This window comes from Prosopis cineraria, unplaced genomic scaffold (assembly GCF_029017545.1).
Source record: "Prosopis cineraria cultivar Desert tree isolate PC_DT_omini unplaced genomic scaffold, ASM2901754v1 PC1782, whole genome shotgun sequence".
NCBI classification, from domain to species: domain Eukaryota; kingdom Viridiplantae; phylum Streptophyta; class Magnoliopsida; order Fabales; family Fabaceae; genus Prosopis; species Prosopis cineraria.
The window spans coordinates 20,809-28,002 of NW_026557107.1; the positions used below are offsets into that span (position 1 = coordinate 20,809).

Below are 7,194 nucleotides of genomic sequence, written 5' to 3' on the forward strand. Positions count from 1 at the left end.
ACAATTCCAATAATTAATATAAGAAAAATTAGTACAATAGTATATCATCTAATGGAAACTTTTCAATTTGGAATTATAATAGTGAAATTACACATAAAAATATCATTGAGCACATTTGAAGACAAAAAATAATGTAATGTTTAGATATAGATTACAATCCTAAACAAACAAGCCAACACTGAAAGATTACAGTCCTAAACAAAAAATAGATGCAATGTTTAGATTCAAAATGTGTGAAGCTTAAAAAGTGAGCATAGAGAGAAGTTCAAAATGATACTTTATCAAATATAGAGCAAAACACCAACACCTGAAGAAAAGTTCAAATCAAGTAGGGTAGATGAATTGCTTGAAGCTGAAGATGGGATGATGAATTTAAGCTCATTCACAGGGACAAGACCCTCAAAGCTCACTCTTAGGGATGAGAATGATCGATGGCAACGACAGTAAGACAAGACTTAGTTGAACTCGACTGGACGACGCGATAGAGAAAGACGCGCAAGTGATAGCTCAAAGAGATGAAACACAAAAGCAAAGAATGAGTAGCCGAGTAGGACAAAGGGAAGGAATGGTGGATGACTTGACTAAACTTTATCTCCAAGGCAATAACTCGAAGTTTAGTTTAGAGCTTTTGGCTTTTCTTTTAAATTCTTAATTTTTTTTTATATTTTGACCTCCAAAATTATGTCGTCTTAAGGGTAAGAATTTTTTAAAAAACATCAACTTGGCCAACTTGCCTGACCCGTGGGGTTGGGTAGGTTGATCCGGGTTAATCATGAGTCAACCGGTTTAACTTGGATCATACATGGCCACTTTATAATGGAAAATTGAATCGGACAAACGATTGGGTCACTTGGTTACCAGTTCGACTGGCCAGTTGGGTTCAATTTTAAAAACAATGATCAATATATTAATATAGATTACATACATCAATATATGAATACATAAATTTGAGTGGAGTTGGGTGGGTTATGGGTCTAGCTTAACTTCAATTTCCCAAAGTTGTTTTATTTAAAATTATCAATTATTAATAATTGATTTTTTTACCAGATTTTCACACCTGCGTGATATTACTTGTCTTAAGCACGGCAGACATGATGAAACTTGTGATCAATTATTAATTTAATATTTTAATTTCAAGACTATCTTAAATATCACTTGCATGTTAATCTTACAAGGAATTTAGTCGTTACATTTAATTTCTATGAATTTAAATTTATCTATAATAATGTATTAATTAATAAAATTATATATAATTATAAATTATAAATTATATATTCAAATTACTTTCTATGAATTTACCAGCTAAAATCCATATCTCCGGGAGCAACAAAATCCACATGATATCTATTCTATTGCAATGATCTGAGATGGGGTTTTTGCAATAGAGAGTCAAAATTTTCTTGCAAAAGTGAAAAAGCAAAAAAAAAAAAAAAAAAAAACCGGAAGAAGAAATATCGGTGGTCGTTGGGTCCCGGGGGGACTGTACGGCTTAGGCTATTTCTCTGTCTTCTCCTCCTTCTCCCACTTCCTTTTGCCCTCTTCACACTGAAGAACCCTAAACTCTGAAATTCCAAGTAATCTTCTTTTCCCTTTTCTTTCTTCTTCATCTTCATCTCCATATTATTCAGTTTATACCCAGTAAGTGCAGCGCGGGTGCTGGGAGGTCCATTATTTTTGGTGTTTTACTTGGTGCTTGCAGATTTCATTTCTATCGCACCCATCGGGCTCTTCTCCTTTATTGAAAAGTAAGGTTTTTAGATTCGTGCCATTATCCTTGTAATTGCTCAAATTTTAGTTTTGTTCTTATAGCTTGGGTGTTTATTTGGAAAATTAATGTTGCTGACACTGGATATCGGTTGGCTGGTTCCAATGATGGAAATAGGGTTCCGGGGTAGTGAGCCGATCTTGATGCCTGGACTATCCTTTTCTTCAAGTGAGCTTATATGAAATCGGGACTTTTTGAAGTTGCTTTACATTGTAATTCTACGTGAATAAATGTGCTTATAGTGGAAGCCTCGTTTTTAGCTGTGATTAGCGGTTCTTCGATGCTTGACTGCCTTCTTTTTTTCACGTAGCCATTAATTGGCTATCCAGAAGAGCGTAAATTGAGACTAGTCGTTATGTGTTGTATCTTGGGAATTAAATGTTTCTTCAACGTCTAATATAAGCAAAGGAGTGTTTGATGAATAAGGATGAGATATCGACTTTAAACAAGCGTTTAGAATATTCTTTACCTCTTGTCATTTGATTGCATTCTGTGTTCATTATGTCGCAACTCAAATGCCACCTTCCTACTAAATGAAAGAGTAATTATATAATAATAATAAAAAAAACAATTTCCTCTTTCCTCTCCGGTCTTACTGTGTAATAATTGAGATACAGATGAATGTACTTTGTGAAGCAAATAACCAAACTTGAAATAACCTACCCTTTTCTGTATTCCTGTGCTTGTCATGTGTTAGCTCTAGGGGCATACTGGAGTTTAATTTAGTGATTATAGATTGCTTGAATAGTGGCATACGGAGACACAGTGATCGAGGTCTTTGATTGAGGGGCTGCTGCTGCTGCTACAACATCTGTTCACATGATATCTCAAACTTGTATATAGCATAATGTTTGTTTATAACATTGGATATGGAGATTTAATAAGCATTTGTGTGGATAAGGTTTGGCTAGCAACATATTTAACGGGTATGCCTTACTTTTATGCCTAAATTGGTCGTCCAAGAATTGGTAACATGTGAGTTTTGTAAGGTTGTTAAGAAGTTCTTGAAGCTGGTTAATTTTGTCTTCTTGTCTGCTAATTAAATAGGAGGAAAAGTTTAAGGATACTTGCTAGCGTTCTTTTATTATGTATGCTTGTTTTCTCATTCTTGTAGTCAATGGGCAGGGGAGCAACTGTGCTTTGCTGTCTTTTCTGTTGCATTGTGACGTCCTATAAACAATCTGAACAACAGTAGTCCTCTGTCAGCATCATGGCTGGAGTGCTGTCTGGAGAAGTCTCTCATCATGGAACATATCAAGGGGGTTCTCAAAGACACACTCCAGAGAAGCCAGAGGATGGTTCTCGTTGGTACTTTTCTAGGAAGGAGATTGAAGAGAATTCACCATCTAAGAAAGATGGCATAGACTTGAAGAAAGAAACTTACTTGCGCAAGTCATATTGTACATTTCTGCAAGATTTAGGCATGAGACTTAAAGTGTGAGTTCTCTGTTATGCAAAAAGCTTTCCGTTTCTCTCTCCCTCCCTCTCTCTCTCCCCCTTTTGGTAATGTTAAAGCTCTATTTCAACTGTAATTTGTACTTGTTATGCCAGTTTAATATCTATTGTAGATTTTATTTTCCATTGGATTTTTCACTTGGTATAACATTTTATTTAAATTTTACAAAGGCAAGGTTGTCCTATTGGTGATTTATTTTCTAACCACTTCACATTCAAATATGTATGTATACTTTGTCCTTGAAAGTTTAGGAAAAAGATTTACCTTTGTTGCTAATGGTATTGAAAGCACTATTGAACGGCATTGAAGATGCATACATTAATTTGTTATGAAGTTGATTTTTGGTTTTTATGTGACACAGACCTCAGGTAACCATTGCCACAGCAATTATTTTTTGCCATAGATTCTTCCTTCGTCAATCCCATGCAAAGAATGACAGGAGGGTGAGTCTGTTTCCTGTTTCCTAAGTTGCATATTGTCATTGCCAGACGATGGTGCTCTTTTCTTGTAGTAAACACTTGGATGTGGAGATATCATAGGTTCAACCCTTAGCAGAATAATGAATGTTTATATTTTGAACCTTCCACTTTCAGGGTTCCAGTTCATTATAACCAATCCACTCTTTATGGCGTGTCTGAAAAATGCAATATTTTCGTTCTGTGTCTCTATTTAGGTGAAATGTTAGCTCTATAGTTGTCTGAGTGAAGCCAATTATTGGCCATATTCTTGAAGAATTTGTTAAGACAGTTGAAAGAAACTTGTAGAATTATCTCCATATTTTTGTGCTATCCTCTTCATTTTCTATTTTAATAAATACATCTAATTATTTCCCTTGGAGTGCATGGATTAGTTGTAAATAGTCTTGTGGTGAGAAATTCTTCACAATTAATTGTATATTCATCACTTTGTGGGCTTTTAATATTACTTGAATACCCTTAATTTCAGATGACCAATTAGTTTAGGAGAATCTATCTGAAATAAACATTTAAAAGAGCTTAAAGAAATACCAGGATGGAAATATAGCAGCATCAGGAGGAAAAATAGTGGTAACCAGTGGGGGAATTGTAGACAAGGTGAAAAAGAGAAGAAAGATGGCACAACACTTAATAAGATGAAGGTGCCTTGCCCTCAGGTGAAAATTAGAATCGGATGCAATCAAATGCTTTCCCAGTGCTTTTGAAGGTGGAAATGGGAATATCCTCCCACTGAAGGAACTATGCCAACATTTCAATTGAATCATTATCAAATTGGTCTTCCTTGACCAAGTCAAGTAGTAGCAGGAGTTCCAAGTCATCTGATGAGGAAGATAGAACCTGTTGTCTTTGAACTGATTGACAGCCTTTTTCTTATTGTAAATAGTGAAGGCAGTGAAGTTTGGTAGGAGATAATACTGATTTATAGGTCACTTCTGTGATTTGCTCTTGTATTTGATATGGACCTTAAAACCAATGGTAAGCTGTTCATTGTGCCAATCAGTGAGCAGAAGTTTTGATGTTGAAGCTTCCAATAGACCCCATTATCCTCTGAAAACCTGAGTTTCCCTTCTCCCAGAATTAGCAAACTTATTATATTGTGTTGTGCCATCATAGAGTTCTCTTTAACTTCACCTAGGACAGAATAAGATTTCCTAATTGCCGGTTATCATTTATTAAGTGCTTGTTCCTCCAGATACCTTAATAATGGTGGTGGTTACAGCTATATAGGGCTTTAAATGAAGTTACTAAGTACTATGGAAGGAGGTTAAGCCAATATCCAGCCCATTGTATTAGGCCACTGCTTAGGGTGTGCATCTGCAAAAGACCTTAAAATAGGTGTTTAATCAAATTTCAGCCCATGGCAGTCACTTAGGCCATTGTTTAGGATGTTCGTCTGCTAAACACCTTAAAGTAGGTTTCTAGGTTTTACTTAACGACTATGGTTTGAAAATCTGTGAGTATTATAGGTTGAGTTTAAGGGTTGGACCAAGAGCCCAGTCCAAAAATTTCTCCTGGCAGCTTGTCATGATCTGAGACAACACAACAACAACAACAACAACAACAAGCCTTTATCCCACTAGGTGGGGTCGGCTACATGGATTGCAAGACGCCATTGTGCTCTATCATCATGATCTGAGACAATGCGGCTGGGAATTCCTTGCAACCTTACCACTCTCCTAGCTAGTACAGCTGCCACATCTTTGACGTCAAAGGGGTGTTTGAGGGCAAGAATGTGGGAACTTGTTCATTTAGTGCAACATGGCACAGTATCTAGTCTTGGTGCTGTTGGTGAGCCCGGTCCTGTATCTTTAGAAATATCTTCCCATGCATGGGGTGGAATGGGAAGGAACTGTAATAAACCTGTTGGACTCTTTATACATGTGCTGTCACATTTCACATTTGATTGAACTACTAATTATTTGACTTAAGTCTTGAGGGCCTCCCATAAACATCAGACTTGTGACTCTTTCATAAGTGCGGGGACCCCCAAACATGACTACTAAAAGAGGAAGCTTTATACAATGAGGGATTCTAAATTGTCACCTGTTAAACCAGCCAAATCATGCTTGCGAGGGTTTTTTTAAACCTTCCGCTAGTTACATGTATCTCTGGTGATTATTAATCAAGTAGTACTTCTGTCAGATGACTATCCATTTGATTATAATTCTATGATGTGAATTGTACTTTAGGATTCTTTGATGCTGGCCATCAACCTGCTGCTTGTTTTGTCACTTGTTTGAGCTTTGGATGCGTCTTTTTAGAATCATCCTGTGCTTGATTGAGATCAATCTTGTGTCCTGCCAGTTTGATACATTAGTCTTTATGTCCATAGTCATTGATAATCTTTTTTTTTGCATTCGCTAATATGATTTGTTAGACTTAGCACAGGATACAGTATAACAGTGTAGAATATTTTTTCTTCTTTCATTCATTTTTTTCTGGGATGAGCATAAATTATTTACATTGGATAAATTAAAAATAGTTGCTTATTTGTTTAAACTTTTTCTTTTTTGGCAGAACCATTGCAAACAGTATGCATGTTTCTTGCTGGAAGGTTGAGGAAACTCCTCGCCCCTCTAAAGATGTAATTCTTGTTTCATATGAATTATCCACAAGAAGATCCTGCAGCAGTTCAGAGAATCAAACAGAAGGTGTATTATATGTCTCTCTTGCTTCCGTGATTTCATATGAAAGAAATCTCTGCTACCATCACTGGACTGCCTGTTTATGAGTTGTATATTTGTTAGTGCGATTCAGTTTTTTATATTATTTGTCTGAGCTTTTGGTCTTCTACCTAAACTTTTCAAGTGGTTAAAATTTCATTTTTACATCTGAATTTTGTTTTCTGGACTGAGTTAAATATTTACTCTCTTGATAATTTCCTTTTTAACATTCTCATTATTTCTATCAAAATTTGGATTTTCAACTTGTTCCCTGTGGGTGTAGTTTCATTTAAAATATAATCTTTTCTCACCCTGCTGTTTCTGACAACTATGGTGCAGGAGGTATATGAACAGCAGAGGAATTAATCTTATTAGGAGAAAGGGTTTGTTCTTGCAACCCTTGGTTTTGATCTTAATGTGCATCATCCTTACAAACCACTTGTTGAAGCAATAAAGAAATTCAAAGTTGCTCAAAATGCCCTTGCACAAGTTGCCTGGAATTTTGTGAATGATGGGTATGGAGATAACACCATTTTTTTTATGCTCAATTGCCGTTCCTTCCCTTCCTGAAATTAGGATGTGGTGTGCAGACTTCGGACATCTCTGTGTTTGCAATTTATGCCCCCATCACATTGCAGCTGGAGCCATATTCCTTGCTGCCAAGTTCCTCAAGGTGAAGCTTCCGTCAGATGGTGAGAAGGTTTGGTGGCAAGAGTTTGATGTCACCCCACGCCAATTGGAGGGTTGGTATCCTTTTTTTTTTTTAATATGTACATACTTTCTGCCAGTATTCAGGGATATAAGAAATTGAAAAACGAAACTGCTATATTTTCA

General features: G+C 36.2%; 1 pseudogene; it reads left to right on the plus strand.

Annotated features, from left to right (window-relative positions):
- Positions 1 to 1,479: 1,479 nt before the first annotated feature.
- On the plus strand, positions 1,480 to 7,188 carry LOC129300873 (cyclin-T1-5-like; annotated as a pseudogene).
- Positions 7,189 to 7,194: the final 6 nt, after the last annotated feature.